The sequence below is a fragment of the Bos grunniens genome, chromosome X (genome assembly GCF_055505025.1).
Source record: "Bos grunniens cultivar Pamir isolate PY7600 chromosome X, Bosgru_T2T1.0, whole genome shotgun sequence".
Lineage (NCBI taxonomy): Eukaryota > Metazoa > Chordata > Mammalia > Artiodactyla > Bovidae > Bos > Bos grunniens.
This window is the reverse complement of record NC_141194.1, coordinates 46,145,041-46,161,470: the sequence shown is the minus strand read 5'-3', so window position 1 is coordinate 46,161,470 and position 16,430 is coordinate 46,145,041. Positions and strand designations below refer to the sequence as shown.

At 37.1% G+C, this 16,430-nt stretch overlaps 2 protein-coding genes across 4 annotated transcripts in view; both read left to right on the top strand.

Moving 5' to 3' along the window:
* AMER1 (APC membrane recruitment protein 1) overlaps positions 1–7,870 on the top strand; it is a 66,526-nt gene extending 58,656 nt beyond the window's left edge. Inside the window, exon 5 of the transcript XR_015159915.1 lies at positions 7,105–7,870. The gene's annotated coding sequence lies outside the window, so the exon portion shown is untranslated. The remainder of the gene's footprint in view (positions 1–7,104) is intronic.
* ARHGEF9 (Cdc42 guanine nucleotide exchange factor 9) overlaps positions 1–16,430 on the top strand; it is a 555,038-nt gene that overhangs the window by 58,656 nt on the left and 479,952 nt on the right. The gene's annotated exons all lie outside the window — the stretch shown is intronic.

The window sequence follows — 16,430 nt, the reverse complement described above, 5'->3', positions numbered from 1 at the left end:
ATGCCCGTTACTCCAGGTGTTTCTTGACTTCCTGCTTTTGCATTTCCAGTCCCCTATAATGAAAAGGACATCTTTTTGGGTGTTAGTTTTAAAAGGTCTTGTAGGTCTTCATAGAACTGTTCAGCTTCAGCCTCTTTAGCCTTATTGGTTGGGACATAGGCTTGGATTACTGTGATAGTGAACGGTTTGCCTTGGAAATGAACAGAGATCATTCTGTCGTTTTTGAGATTGCATCCAAGTACTGCATTTCAAACTCTTTTATTGACCATGATGGTTACTCCATTTCTTCTGAGGGATTCCTGCCCACAGTAGTAGATATAATGGTCATCTGAGTTAAATTCACCCATTCCAGTCCATTTTAGTTCGCTGATTCCTAGAATGTTGATGTTCATTCTTACCATCTCCCGTTTGACCACTTCCAATTTGCCTTGATTCATGGACCTAACATTCCAGGTTCCTATGCAATATTGCTCTTTACAGCATCGGACCTTGCTTCTATCACCAGTCACATCCACAACTGGGTATTGTTTTTGCTTTGGCTCCATCCCTTTATTCTTTCTGGAGTTATTTCTCCATTGATCTCCAGTAGCATATTGGGCACCTACCGACCTGGGGATTTCCTCTTTCAGTATCCTATAATTTTGCCTTTTCATGCTGTTCAGGGGGTTCTCAAGACAAGAATACTGAAGAATATAATCCTTAGTAGAGTTTAAACTGAATTGTTTGTTGTGTAATCATCACTTCTGGGCTTAAAGAAAAAAAAAATGTTTTATGTGACTAAGACTAAGGAATGTAGAGCAAAAGATGTTTGTCCTTTCCTCCTCCTTGAAAAGTCCAGAACCCTTTCTCTTCCTTGGGATCCCCAGACCTGTCTCTCCTCCTCAGGGACCCTGGACTTCTTACCAACCTGCCTAGGAATTGACTCTCTCATTTCCATATCTTAGATATTGTAATTTTTGTTGTTGTTGCTATTTAGACACTAACTCATATTTGACTCTTTTGTGACCCCATGGACTGTAACCTGCAAGGCTACTCTGTCTGTGGGATTTTCCAGGCAATTCTATTGGAGTGGGTTGCACTTTTCCTTCTCCACTATTGTAAATACTGCTGCAATTAACATTGGGATGCACATATATTTTCAAATTATGGTTTTCTCCATGTATATGCCTAGGAGTAGGATTTCTGGGTCATGTGGTAGCTTTATTTTTAGTTTTTTAAGAAGCTTCCATAACGTTCTCCATTGTGTCTGTACCAATTGACGTTACCACTAACAGTGTAGGAGGGTTCCTTTTTCTCCACACCCTCTTCAGCATTTCAGTTCAGTTCAGTTCAGTCGCTCAGTCGTGTCCGACTCTTTGTGACCCCATGAATCACAGCATGCCAGGCCTCCCTGTCCATCACCAGCTCCCAGAGTTCACTAAAACTAACATCCATCGAGTCAGTGATCGTTTGTAAAATTTTTCATAATGGCCATTCTGGCCAGTGTGAGGTGATATCACATTGTAGTTTGGATTTGCATTTCTCTAATAATTAGTGATGTTAAATATGTTTTTACGTGCTTTTTGGCCATCTCTATGTGCTCTTGGGAGAAATATCTGTTTAGATCTACCATTAATTTTTTAACTGTTTTTATATTGAGCTGCATGAGCTATCTGTATATTTTACAGATTAATCCTTTGTCAGTTACTTTGCTTCCAAATGTTTTCTCCTATTCTGAGCATTGTATTTTCATCTTGTTTATAGTTTCCTTTGCTGTGCAAAAGCTTTTAAGTTTAATTAGATTCAATTTTGTCTATTTTTGTTTTTATTTTCATTGTTCTAGGTAGTGGATAAAAAATGATCTTGCTATGATTTATGTCAGAATGTTTTGTGTATGTTTTCCTGTAAGAATTTTATAGTGTTCACCATATATTTAGATCTTTAATCCATTTTGAGTTCATTTTTGTGGATGGTGTTAAGGAGTGCTCTAATTTAATTTTTTTACATGTAGCTTCCCTGTTTTCCCAGCATCACTTATTGAACAGGCTGTCTTTTTTCCATTGTGTATTCTTGCCTACTTTGTCATAGATTTGTTGACCATAGGTGGGTGGGTTTATCTCTGGACTTTCTATCCAGTTTCATTGATCTATATTTCTGTATTTGTGCCAATTTCATACTGTTTCAATGACTGTAGCTTGGTAGTATAAATGGAAATCAGGGTGCCTGATTCCTCCAGGTCTGTTTTAAATTCTCAAAATTCCTTGGCTATTTGACGTCTTTTATATTTTCATATTTTCATGGGGCTTCTTTGGTGGCTCAGTGGTAAAGAATCTGCCTGCTAAAGCAGGAAACACAGGTTTAATTTCTGGGTCAGGAAAAACCCCTGGAGAAGGGAATGTCAGCCCACTCCAGTATACTTGCCTGGAGAATCCCATGCACAGAGGAGCCTGGTGGGCTGCAGTCCATGGGATTGCAAAGTCAGACACGACATAGTGACTAAACTACCATATTTTCATATAATTTGTTAAATATTTTGTTCTAGTTCAGATAAATATACCATTGGTAATTTTTCTTTTTACAAATTGAGTTCCATTATGATCTGAAACTTGACCTTTATTTTTCCCCATGTTGTATTGGTATTTGATGTGGTTTTCAATTTTTTAATGGATTTTTTAAAAAATTTAATTGAAAGTAAATTGCTTTACAATTTTGTGCTCAGTTCAGTCTCTCAGTTATGTCCAACTCTTTGCAACCCCATGGACTGCAGCACGCCAGGCTTGCCTGTCCATCATCAGCTCCTGAACCTTGCTCAAACTCATGTCCATCAAGTCGGTGATGCCATCCAACCATCTCATCCTCTGTTGTCCCCTTCTCCTCCTGCCTTCAGTCTTTCCCAGCATCAGTTTTTTTTTTTTTTTCCAATGAGTCAGTTCTTCGCATCAGGTAGCCAGATTATTGGAGCTTCAGTTTCAGCATCAGCCCTTCCAATGAATATTCAGGACTGATTTCCTTTAGGATGGACTGGTTGGATCTCCTTGCAGTCCAAGGGACTCTCAAGAGTCTTCTCCAACATCACAAGTTCAAATGTATCAATTCTTTGGCGCTCAGCTTTCTTTATGGCCCAACTCTCACATCCATATATGACTACTGGGGAAACCAAAGCTTTGACTAGACAGACCTTTGTTGGCAAAGTAATGTCTCTGCTTTTTAATATGCTAGGTTGGTCATAACTTTCATTCCAAGGAGTAAGCGTCTTGTAATTTAATGGCCGAAGTCGCCATCTGCAATGATCTTGGAGCCCTCCAAAATAAAGTTTGTCACTGTTTCCATTTTTTCCCCATCTATTTTCCATGAAGTGATGGGACCAGATGCCATGATCTTCGTTTTCTGAATGTTGAGTTTTAAGCCAACTTCTTCACTCTCCTCTTTCACTTTCATCAAGAGGCTCTTTAGTTCTTCTTCACTTTTTGCCATAAAGGTGGTGTCATCTGCATATCTGAGGTTATTGATATTTCTCCCAGCAATCTTGATTCCAATTTGTGCTTCCTCCAGTCCAGCGTTTCTCATGATGTACTCTACATAGAAGTTAAATAAGCAGGGTGACAATATACAGCCTTGATGCACTCCTTTTCCTATTTGGAACCAGTCTGTTGTTCTATGTCCAGTTCTAACTGTTGCTTCCTGACCTGCATACAGATTTCTCAAGAGGAAGGTCAGATGGTCTGGTATTCCCATGTCTTTAAGAATTTTCCACAGTGTGTTGTGGTCCACAGAATCAAAGACTTTGGCATAGTCAATAAAGCAGAAATATATGTTTTTCTGGAACTCTCTTGGTTTTTCGATGATCCAACAGTTGTTGGCAATTTGATCTCTGGTTCCTCTGCCTTTTCTAAATCCAGCCTGAACATCTGGACATTCATGGTTTGCATACTTTTGAAGCCTCCCTTGGAGAATTTTGAGCATTACTTTGCAATTGTGCTATAGTTTGAGCATTCTTTGGCATTCCCTTTCTTTGGGATTAGAATGAAAACTGACTTTTTCCAGTCCTGTGGCCACTGATGAATTTCCCAGATTTGCTGGCATATTGAGTGCAGCACTTTTACAGCATCTTCTTTTAGGATTTGAAATAGATCAACTGGAATTCCATCACCTCCACTAGCTTTATTCGTAGTGATGCTTCCTAAGGCCCACTTGACTTTGCATTCTCGGATGTCTGGCTCTAGTTGAGTGATCATACCATCGTGATTATCTGGGTCATGAGGTCTTTTTTGTATAGTTCTTCTGTGTATTCTTGCCACCTCTTCTTAATATCTGCTGCTTCTGTTAGGTCCATACCATTTCTGACCTTAATTGAGCCCATCTTTGCATGAAATAGTGCTCTGGTACCTCTAATTTTCTTGAGATCTCTAGTCTTTCCCATTGTATCGTTTTCCTCTATTTCTTTGCACTGATCACTGAGGAAGCCTTTCTCATCTCTCCTTGGTATTCTTTGAAACTATGCATTCAGATGGGTATGTCTTTCATTTTCTCCTTTGCTTTTTGCTTCTCTTCTTTTCACAACTGTTTGTAAGGCCTCCTCAGACAGACACCTTGCTTTTTTGCACTTCTTTTTCTTGGTAATGATCTTGATTCCTGTCTCCTGTACAATGTCACGAACCTCCATCCGTAGTTCTTCAGGCACTCTGTAAATCACCTAATGCTTTATTTTACAGATAGACCCAGACATATAACTACTAAATCAGTCCCCACCAATCTTTGGGAGGTATGCTTTTCATGGCAGCCAGTTTTCTGAGCAGTGAGCAAAGCGAGAAGTACAGAAAGTAAGAGAAATGCATTTCTCAGTAGAGGGAGAAACAATAGCTCATATATATGAGTGCCTCTTATGTGATGGTTACTGTTCTTAAGCTATACGTGCTCAGTGACTCAGTCCTGTCTGACTTTTTGTGACCTCATGAACTGTAGCTTGCTAGGCTCCTCTGTCTATAGAATTCTTCAGGCAAGAATACTGGAATGGATTACCATTTTCAATTCCAGGGGATCTTCCTGACCTAGGGATCAAACCCATGTTTCTTGCATCTCCTGCATTGGCGGGTAGATTCTTAACCATGTTTGCATAGTTAATAAGTGGCAGAGTCGGAAATGAGACTGAGGCAGTCTGATTCCTGAGCCTAAAATCCTTTTTCATCTCTTCACTTTTTTCTTGTCTTCCATCCCACATATGATCAGTCACTAAATTAAAGAAATGCTTCTTTTTTATTGAAATGTAATTGACATTAATTTCAGAGGTACAGCATAATATAATTTGTATATGTATTAGGAAATGCTCACCACAATAAGTCTAGTTAACATCCATTGCCACAAATAGTTTCAATATTTTTTTTGTAATGAGAATTTTTTAGATATACTCTCTTAGCAACTTTCAAATATGAAATAAAGTATTTTTTAACTATAGTCAACCTTCTGTAAATTACATGTCCAGGACTTACTTATTTTATAGTTGGAAATTTGTACTTTTACCTCCTTACTCATTTTGTTTGCTTTTCACACCCCACCTCTAGTAACCTCCAATCTGTTTTCTCTATATATGAGTTCAACTTTTTTTAGGATTTGTAAAATATTCCATTTATAATTGAGATCATACTGCAGTTGTCTTTTTCTGTCTGACTTATTTCACCTAGAATAATGCCCTCAACATCGATCTCTGTTTTCACAAATTGCAATATTTCCATTTTGTGGCCAAATACCATTCTATTGTATGTGTGTGCTGCTGCTGCTGCTAAGTTGCTGCAGTCATGTCCGACTCTGTGGAACCCCATAGACAGTAACCCACCAGGCTCCCCTGTCCCTGGGATTCTCCAGGCAAGAACACTGGAGTGGGATGCCATTTCCTTCTCCAATGTACAAAAGTGAAAATTGAAAGTGAAGGCGCTGAGTACTGTCCAAACCTTAGCGACCCCATGGACTGCAGCCCATCAGGGTTCTCCATCGATGGGATTTTCCAGGCAAGAGTACTGGAGTGGGTTGCCATTGCCTTCTCTGTTGTATGTGTGTGTGTATATAAATATATAGATAGATAGATAGATAGATAGATACAATACATGTATATTATAATAATGCTATGTATATATGTATAATATATATACATATATGCACAATATATGTATAATATAATATCTGCATATATAATATACAAATATATTATATATATATCACATTTTATTTATCCATTAATCCATCAATATACAATTAGATTGTTTACAGTTCTTGGCTGTTGTAAATAATGCTGCAGTGAACACAGGATTGCATATACATTTTCTTTTATTCTATCATCAATGTTTATTATTTTGACTTTTCAAAAATAATACATAAATTTAATCATTTTACGTGGAAGTTTTGAAATTGGATTTTCTTTTACTCAACATAATTATCTGGAGTTCATTTAGATTGTTGCATATATCAATAGTTTGTTCTTTTTATTGCAGTGCAGTATTCATGATATGACTGTACTGTTTGTTTAATCATTCCCACATTGATAAACATCTGGGTTTTTTCTAGTTTTGTGATATTACAAAGAAAGCTGTTATGAATATTTATATACAGGTTTATAGTTAACCTAAATTTTCATATTACTAGTATAAATATCCAGGATTATGATATGTGAGGCTGTGGTACTTTTGTTGCATGTTTAGTTTTTTAAAATTTTTAAGAAATTTTCAAAATGCTATCCTGAGTGGCTGTACTATTTTACATTCCCATTAATAGCATAAGAATAATTTAGTTTTTCCATATCCTCAAAGTTTCATATTGTTATTATTGTCATCTTTTTTTGGCTTAGTGATTCTGAAAGACATGATAAAATCTCATATTAGTATTATTCAACATTTCCTTAAGGTTGATGTAGTTGAACATCTCATGTACTTATTTGCTACCTGGATACCATCTTCAGTGAAATGTCTTTCCTTCATTCTACTAAGATTTTTTTTTTACTGTTGAGTATTGAGAATTCTCCATATTTTACTATTTATTTATTTTTATTTTCTTTGTTTATTTTTTATTGAAGTATAGTTGACTTACAATGTATTTATTATTTTCAAGTGTATAAAAAAGCGATTCTTTTTTTTACAGGTTATATTCAATTTAAAGTTATTATAAATGCACTCCAGTTTCCACTGCAGCATTATTTGCAATAGCCAGGATATGGAGGCAACCTAAATATCCATCAAGAGATGAATGAATGAAGAAGATGTGGTACATATATACAATGGAATATTCAGTTCAGTTCAGTTCAGTCGCTCAGTCGTGTCCAACTCTTTGCGACCCCATGAATCGCAGCACGCCAGGCCTCCTTGTCCATCACCAACTCCAGGAGTTCACTCAGACTCATGTCCATCGAGTCAGTGATGCCATCCAGTCATCTCATCCTCTGTTGTCCCCTTCTCCTCCTGCCCCCAATCCCTCCCAGCATCAGAGTCTTTTCCAACGAGTCAACTCTTCGCATGAGGTGGCCAAAGTACTGGAGTTTCAGCTTTAACATCATTCCTTCCAAAGAAATCCCAGGGCTGATCTCCTTCAGAATGGACTGGTTGGATCTCCTTGCAGTCCAAGGGACTCTCAAGAGTCTTCTCCAACACCATAGTTTAAAAGCATCAATTCTTCGGCGCTCAGCCTTCTTTACAGTCTAACTCTCACATCCATACATGACCACAGGAAAAATCATAGCCTTGACTAGACGAACCTTTGTTGGCAAAGTAATGTCTCTGCTTTTGAATATGCTATCTAGGTTGGTCATAACTTTCCTTCCAAGGAGTAAGTGTCTTTTAATTTCATGGCTGCAGTCACCATCTGCAGTGATTTTGGAGCCAAAAAAAAATAAAGCCTGACCCTGTTTCCATTGTTTCTCCATCTATTTGCCATGAAGTGATGGGACCAGATGCCATGATCTTCGTTTTCTGAATGTTAAGCTTTAAGCCAACTTTTTCACTCTCCACTTTCATGTTCATTAAGAGGCTTTTTATTTCCTCTTCACTTTCTGCCATAAGGGTGATGTCATCTGCATATCTGAGGTTATTGATATTTCTCCTGGCAATCTTGATTCCAGCTTGTGCTTCTTCCAGTCCAGTGTTTCTCATGATGTACTCTGCATAGAAGTTAAATAAGCAGGGTGACAAGATACAGCCTTGACGTACTCCTTTTCCTATTTGGAACCAGTCTGTTGTTCCATGTCCAGTTCTAACTGTTGCTTCCTGACCTGCATACAGATTTCTCAAGAGGCAGGTCAGGTGGTCTGGTATGGAATATTACTCAGCCATCAAAAAGCTAATAATGCCATTTGCAGTAACATGGATGGACCTAGGGATTGTCATATTGAGTGAAGTAAGTCAGACAAAGGCAAATATCATATAATGTTGCTTATAAGTACAATCTAAAAAAATGGTACAAATAAATTTATTTACAAAACAGGAATTGAGTCAGAGATATAGAAAACAAATTTATGGTAAGCAATGGGGAAAGGGGAAAGGGACAAATTGGGAGACTGAGATTGATATATACATACTACTATGTATAAAATTAATAACTAATAAAGACCTACTATATAGCACAGGGAACTCAATACTCTGTAATAACAAGAATGGTTAAAGAATCAGAAAAAGAGTGAATACATGTATATGTATACCTGATTCACTTTCCTATACAGCAGAAGCTTACACATTACAAATAAACTATACTCCAATGAAAATTTTAAAAATATAGTTATTATGAAATATTGGCTATATTCCCTGTGCTAGGCAGTATATCCTTGTAGGTTATTTCATACATAGCACTTTGTACCTCTTGATCCCCTACCCCAATCTTGACCCTCCTCCGTTTCCCTCTCCTTTCTGATAACTACTAGTTTGTTCTCTCTATCTGTGCATCTGTTTCTTTTTTTGTTATATTAACTAGTTTTTTTTTTTTTCTTTTTGTATTTTAGATTCCACATGTAAGTGATTTCATGCAATATTGTCTTTCTCTGTCTGACTTATTTCACTAGGCACAATGTCCTTCAACTCCATCCATGTTGTTGCACATGGAAAAATTTTACATCTTCATCCATTAATCTGTTGATGGATACTTAGATTATTTCCATCTTTTGGGTATTGTAAATAATTTTGTTATGAACATTGGCGTGCATGTTTTTTTTTTTTTTTCAAATTAGTTTTTAGTTTTCTTTGGATATATATCCAGGAGTGAAATTGCTGAATCATAAGGTAATTCTGTTTTTCATTTTTTGAGGAGCTTCCATACTGTTTTACACGTGGCCCACACCAATTAATGTTTCTACCAATGATGTACAAGTATTCATTTTTCTCTACATCTTTGTCAGCTCTTGTTATTTCTTGTGTTTTTTTGATAATAGCCATTTTAACAGGTGTGACAGGATAACTCATTGTGAATTTGATTTGCACTTCCTTGATGAGTAGTGATATTAAAATATTTTCATGTATCTGTTTGCCATCTGTATGTCTTCTTTGGAAAAATATCTATTCAGATCCTCTGACCATTTTATAATTGGATTTTGTTTGTTTTTGCTATTAAGTGGTATGAGTTCATTATATATTTTGGATATTAACCTCTTATCAGATACATGAATTTCAAATATTTCCCCCCATTTGGTATGTTGCCTTTTCATTTTTTTGATGATTTCATTTGTTATGCAGAGGTATTTTAGTTTGATATCGCATTTGCTTCCTTTTTCTTTTGTTGCTTTTATTTTGATGTTAAATCCAAAAAAAAAAAATCACAAAGACTGATGTCAAAGAGCTTACCACCTGTTTTTTTCTAGGAATTTTGCAGTTTCAGGTCTTGCATTCACATTTTAAATTCATTTTTAAAATATACTTAAAATATTTAGTAAAGACAAGCACACATATTAACAAGTAAAGTAGAAACCAAAAATACTTGAAGTGAGAGAAACACTCAATTTCCTACTTTTTCCCACTCCCAGTGCAATTTCTGTAGAAACGATTATTTTATTTTATTTATCTTTAATATAAATTTCTTTATTTTAATTGGAGGCTAGTTACTTTACAATATTGTATTGGTTTTGCCATACATCAACATGAATCCACCACGGGTGTACATGTGTTCCCCATCCTGAATCCCCCTCCCACCTCCCTCCGCATACCATCCCTCTGGGTCATCCCAGTGCACCAGCCCTGAGCACCCTGTATCATGCGTCAAACCTGGACTGGTGATTCATTTCACATATGATATTATACAGAAACAATTATTTTAAATTATTTTCTTGAAAAATCCCTCCGTATGTGCTAAAAAAAAAACATCCATACACATTGCATTCTCTGTTTCCTCTTAGGATATTGAGGATTTACTCTTTTACACCACTTTCCAACATTACACTCATCCTTAAAAAGTAATAATAAATCTTAATTTTAGGTAAATCAGCTAACAATATTTGCATTAACAAGAAGAAATAAATTATTTCTTTAGTGTCAAGTATTGACCTTCATTGCATTTTATTTCTGCTAAAATTTTGTTTGCTATATTTGATTATTGTTTTGCATATCGTTAGAAGAGACATTCTTAAATAAATGTTTATTTTACTCAACTGTTTCATCAGAGTCATTTTAATATACATAGAAAAAAATTGAGCCCAATATTCTTCTGTTGCCCTCTAGGCCAGTGGCTGAGGACCATGGCGACAGTCCTAAGAGTTCCTTTGTGTATGATCCTAAATAGGATCCACTGCATCCTAACTCATAAGATTTTCCTTCTTGGTATAAGCACTACCATAATCTTCAGTGCTTTCTAGAAAGAGTGTATCAATTCAGTTTAGTTGCTCAGTTGTGTCTGACTCTTTGTGACCCCATGGACTGCAGCACACCAGGCCTCCCTGTTCATCACCAACTCCCAGAGCTTGTTAAAATTCATGTCCATCAAGTTGGTGATACCATCCAACCATCTCATCCTCTATTGTCCCCTTCTTCTACACCTTCAATCTTTTCCAGCATCAGGGTCTTTTCAAATGAGTCAGTTCTTTGCATCAGGTTGCCAAAGTACTGAAGTTTCAGCTTCAGCATCAGTCCTTCCAATGAATATTCAAGACTGATTTCTTTAGGATGGACTGGTTGGATCTCCTTGCAGTCCAAGGGACTCTGAAGAGTCTTCTCCAAGACCACAGTTCAAAAGCATCAATTCTTCGGTTCTCAGCTTTATGGTCCAACTCTCACATCCATACGTGACTGCTGGAAAAACCATAGCTTTGACTAGATGGGCCTATGTTGGCAAAGTAATGTCTCTGCTTTTTAATATCTTGTCTAGGTTGGTTATAACTTTTTTCCCCAAGGAGCTTCTTTTAATTTCATGGCTGAAGTCACCAGCTTCAGTGATTTTGGAACCCAGGAAAATAAAGTCTCTCACTGTTTCCGTTGTTTCCGCATCTATTTGCGATGAAGTGAGGGGGCTTGACGCCATGATCTTCGTTTTTTGAATGTTGAATTTTAAGCCAGCTTTTCCACTCTCCTCTTTCACTTTCACCAAGAGGCTCTTTAGTTCCTCTTCGCTTTCTGCCATAAGGGTGGTGTCATCTGAATATCTGAGGTTATTGATATTTCTCCTGGCAATCTTGATTCCAGCTTGTGCTTCATCCAGCCTGGTATTTCTCATGATGTACTCTGCATATAAATCAAATGAGCAGCGTGACAATATACAGTCTTGATGTACTCCTTACCCAACTTGAAACCAGTCCACTCTTCCTTGTCCATTTCTAACTGTTGCTTCTTGACCTGCATACAGATTTCTCAGGAGGCAGGTAAGGTGGAATGATATTCCCATCTCTTGAAGAATTTGCTAGTTTGTTGTGATCCACACAGTCAAAGGCTTTGGCATGGCCAATAAAGGAGAAATAGACGTTTTTCTGGAATTGTCTTGCTTCTTCTATGATCCGACAGATGTTGGCAATTTGATCTCTGATTCCTCTGCCTTTTCTAAATCCAGCTTGAACAACTGGAAATTCTTGGCTCATGTACTGTTAAAGCCTCTCTTGGAGAATTTTGAGCACTACTTTGCTAGCATGTGAGATGTATGCAATTTTGCAGTAATATGAAAATTCTTTGTCATTGCCTTTCTTTAGAATTGACATGAAAACTGACCTTTTGCAGTTCTGTGGCCACTGCTGAGTTTGCTAAATTTGCTGTTATATTGAATACAGCACCTTCACAGCATTATTTTTTAGGACTTGAAATGGATCAGCTGGAAATTCCATTACCTCCACTAGCTTTGCTTGTAGTGATGCTTCCTAAGTCCCACTTAACTTTACATTCCAAGATGTCTGGCTCTAGTTAAGTAATCACACCATCGTGGTTGTCTGTGTCATTAAGATCCTTTCTGTTTAGTTCTTCTGTATATTCTTGCCACCTTTTCTTAATATCTTCTGCTTCTGTTAGGTCCATATGGTTTTTGTCCTTTATTGTGCCCATCTTTGCATGAAACTCCCTTGTTTTCTCTAATTATCTTGAAGAGGTCTCTGGTCTTTCCATTTCTATCGTTTTCCTCTAATTCTTTGAGTTGATCACTGAGGAAGGCTTTCTTAACTCTCTTTGCTATTCTTTGGAACTCTACATTCAGATGGTTATATCTTTCCTTTTCTCCTTTGCCTTTAGCTTCTCTTCTTTTCTCAGCTATTTGTAAGGCCTCCTAGGACAACCATTTTGCATTTTTGCGTTTCTTTTCCTTGGGGATAATCTTAATCACTGCTTCCTGTATGATGTCACGAACCTCTGTCTACAGTTCTTCAGACACTCGTCTGTCAGATCTAATCCTTTGAATCTGTTTGTCACTTCCACTGTATAATCATAACAGATTTGATTTAGGTCATATATGAATGACCTAGTGGATTTCCCTACTTTCTTCCATTTAAATATGAGTTTTGCAATAAGGAGTTCATGATTTGAGCCATAGTCATCTCCCAGTCTTGTTTTTGCTGACTGTATAGAGCTTTTCGAACTTCGGCTGAAAAGAATACAATCAATCAGATTTCAGTATTGACCAGCTGGTTATGCCATGTGTAGAGTCATCTCCTGTGTTGTTGGAAGAGGGTATTTTTTATGACCAGTGCATTCTCTTGGCAAAACTTTGTTAGCCTTTGCCTGGCTTAATTCTGTACTCCAAGGCCAAATTTGCCTGTTACTCCAGGTATCTCTTGACTTCCTACTTTTGCATTCCAGTCCCCTGTGATGAAAAGTGCATCTCGTTTTGTGTTAATTCTAGAAGGTCTTGTAGGTCATTATAGAACAGCTCAACTTCAACTCCTTCATCATTAGTGATTGGGGCATAGACTTGGATTGCTGTGATATTGAATGGTTTGCCTTGGAAATGAACAGAGATCATTCTGCCATTTTGAGATTTTACCACACTGCTGCATTTCAGACTCTTGTTGACTATGAGGACTACTCCATTTCTTCTAAGGGATTTCTGCCCACAGTAGTAGATATAATGGTCATCTGAGTTAAATTCACCCATTCCAGTCCATTTTAGTTCAATGATTCCTAAAATGTCGATGTTCACTCTTGCCATCTCCTATTTGATCAGTTTCATTTACCTTGATTCATGGACCTAAGATTCCAGGTTCCTATGCAATATTGTTCTTCACAACCTTGGACTTTACTTCTTTCACTAGTCACATTCACGACTGGGCGTTGTTTTCACTTTGGGTCTATCTCTTCATTCTCTCTGGAGTTATTTCTCCACTGATCTCCAGTAGCATATTGGTCACCCACTGACTTGGGGAGTTCATTTTTCAGTGTCCTATCTTTTTGCCTTTTCATACTGTTCATGGGGTTCTCAAGGCAAGAATACTGACGTGGTTTTCCATTCTTGTCTCCAGTGGACCACATTTTGTCAGAACTTTCCACCATGACCCATCTGTCTTGGATGATTCTCCATGGCATGGCTCATGGTTTCATTGAGTTAGACAAGGCTGTGCTCCATGTGATCAGTTGGTTAGTTTTCTGTGATTGTGGTTTTCATTCTGTCTGCCTTCTGATCATACCTCCCTGCCAAGAGTCACCACAGGAAAAAGTGCATAGAACAAGAATATATGCATCCATGCATGCTGAAAGTGTCTTTATTTAACTCACATTATTATTGGTGATTTTTTAAAAATCGGTGGATAACTGCTTTGCAATATTGTATTTGTTTCTACTACACAAAATCATTAATCAGTCATAAGTATACATATATCTCCTCCCTCTTGAACCTCCTCCCACAGCCCCATCCCACTCCTTTAGGTCATCACAGAGCACCAGGATGAAATCCCTGTGTCATACAACTTCCAACTAGCTGTTTTACAAATGGAAATGTATATATTTCAATCCTACTTGCTCAGTTCATCTCACTCTCTCCTTAACCCACTGTGTTCACATGTCTTTTCTCTATGTAGGCATCTCTATTTCTGCCCTGCAAATATGCTCATCAGTACCATTTTTTAGATTCCATAGATATGCATTAATTTTTTATATCTGTTTTTATCTTTCTGACTTTATTCTGTATAACAGGCTTTAGGTTCATCTACCTCTGTTCAATTGACTTAAACCCATTCCTTTTTGTATCTGAGTAATATTCCATTGTATATATGTACCACAGCTTCTTTATCCGTTCATCTGTTGATGGACATCTAGACTGGTTCCATGTCATAACTATTGTAAATTGTTCTACAATTAACACTGGATACAAATGTCTTTTGGAATTATGGTTTTCCCAGTATATATAACAACTGAGCTTGGTGGGCTATAGTCCATGTGGTCACAAGGAGTCCAACATGCCTGAGCATGCACACACACACATGCATAGTAGTGGGATTTCTGGGACATATGGTAGTCTTATTCCTAGCTTTCTAAGGAATCTCCATACTGTTCTCCATAATGGCTGTATCAATTTACATTCCCACCAACAGTGCAAGAAGGTTCCCTTTTCTCTACATCCTCTCCAGCATTCCTTGTTTGTAGGTTTCTTCATGAGGGCCATTCTGAACTACCTCTTTGTAGTTTTGATTTTCTTTTTCTAATAATGAGCAATTTTGAACACCTTTTCACTTGTTTGTTGGCCAATTGGATGTCTTCTCTGGAGAAATGTCTGTTTAGGTCTTCCACCCAATTTGAATGAGTGGTTTGATTTTTCTGATATTGTGCTGCATGAGATGCTTGTAAATTTTGGAGATTAAGCCTTTGTCAGTTGCTTCATTTGCAATTCTTTTCATCTTATGTATAGTTTCCTTTGCTGTGCTAAAGCTTTTAAGTTTAATTGGGTCCCATTTGTTTATTTTTGTTTTTACTTTCATTATTCTAGGAGGTGGGTCAAAGAGGATCTTTTTTTAACATAAATTTATTTATTTTAATTGGAGGTTAGTTACTTTACAATATTGTATTGGTTTTGCCATACATCGACATGAATCTGCCACAGGTATACACGTGTTCCCCGTTCCAAACCCCCCTCCCTCCTCCTTCCCCATACCATCCCTCTGGGTTGTCCCAGTTCACCAGCCCCAAGCAACCAGTATCATGCATCAAACTTGGATCTTGCTGAAATTTTTGTCAATGTGTGCCTCTTTTCATCTGAGTTTTCTAGTTTCTGGCTTTACATTTAGGTATATCTTTAATCCATTTATTTTTATGTATGGTGCTAGTAACTATTCTGATGTCATTCTTTTGTATGAAGCTGTCCAGTTTCCCAGCACCACTTATTGGAGAGGCTGTCTTTTCTCCATTGCATAGTCTTGCCTCCTTTGTCAAAGATAAGGTGCCCATAGGTGCATGGGTTTATCTCTAAGATTTCTGTCTTGTTCCATTTCTATTTTTGTTCTATATTTCTATTTTTGTGTCACTACCATTCTGTCTTGCTGACTGTTGCTTTGTAATATAGTCTGAAGTCAGGAAGGTTGATTCCTCCCACTCCATTTTTCTTTCTCAAGATAGCTTTTACTGTTCGGGGACTTTTGTGTTTCCATACAAGTTGTAAAAAAAAAAAAAAAAAAAAAAAATTCTAGTTCTGTGAAAAGTCCCATCAGAATTTGATTGGGATTGCATTGAATCTGTAGACTGCTTGGGCTAGCATGATCACTTTCATGATGTTAATTCTTCCAATCCAAGAACGTGGTATATCTCTCCGTCTCTTTGTGTCATCTTTGATGTCTTTCATCAATGTCTTATAATTTTATGCATATAAGTGTTTTGTCTCCTTACATAAGTTTATTCCTAGATATTTTATTATTTGTGTTGCAATGGTGATGGGATTGTTTCCTTAATTTCTCTTTCTGATTTTTCATTGTTAGTGTATAGGAATGCGAGGGATTTCTGTGTATAAATTTTGTATCCTGCAAGTTTAATAAATTCATTCATTAGTTCTAGTAATTTTCTGGTGGCATCTTGAGGGTTTTCTGTGTATAGTAAATAACATGC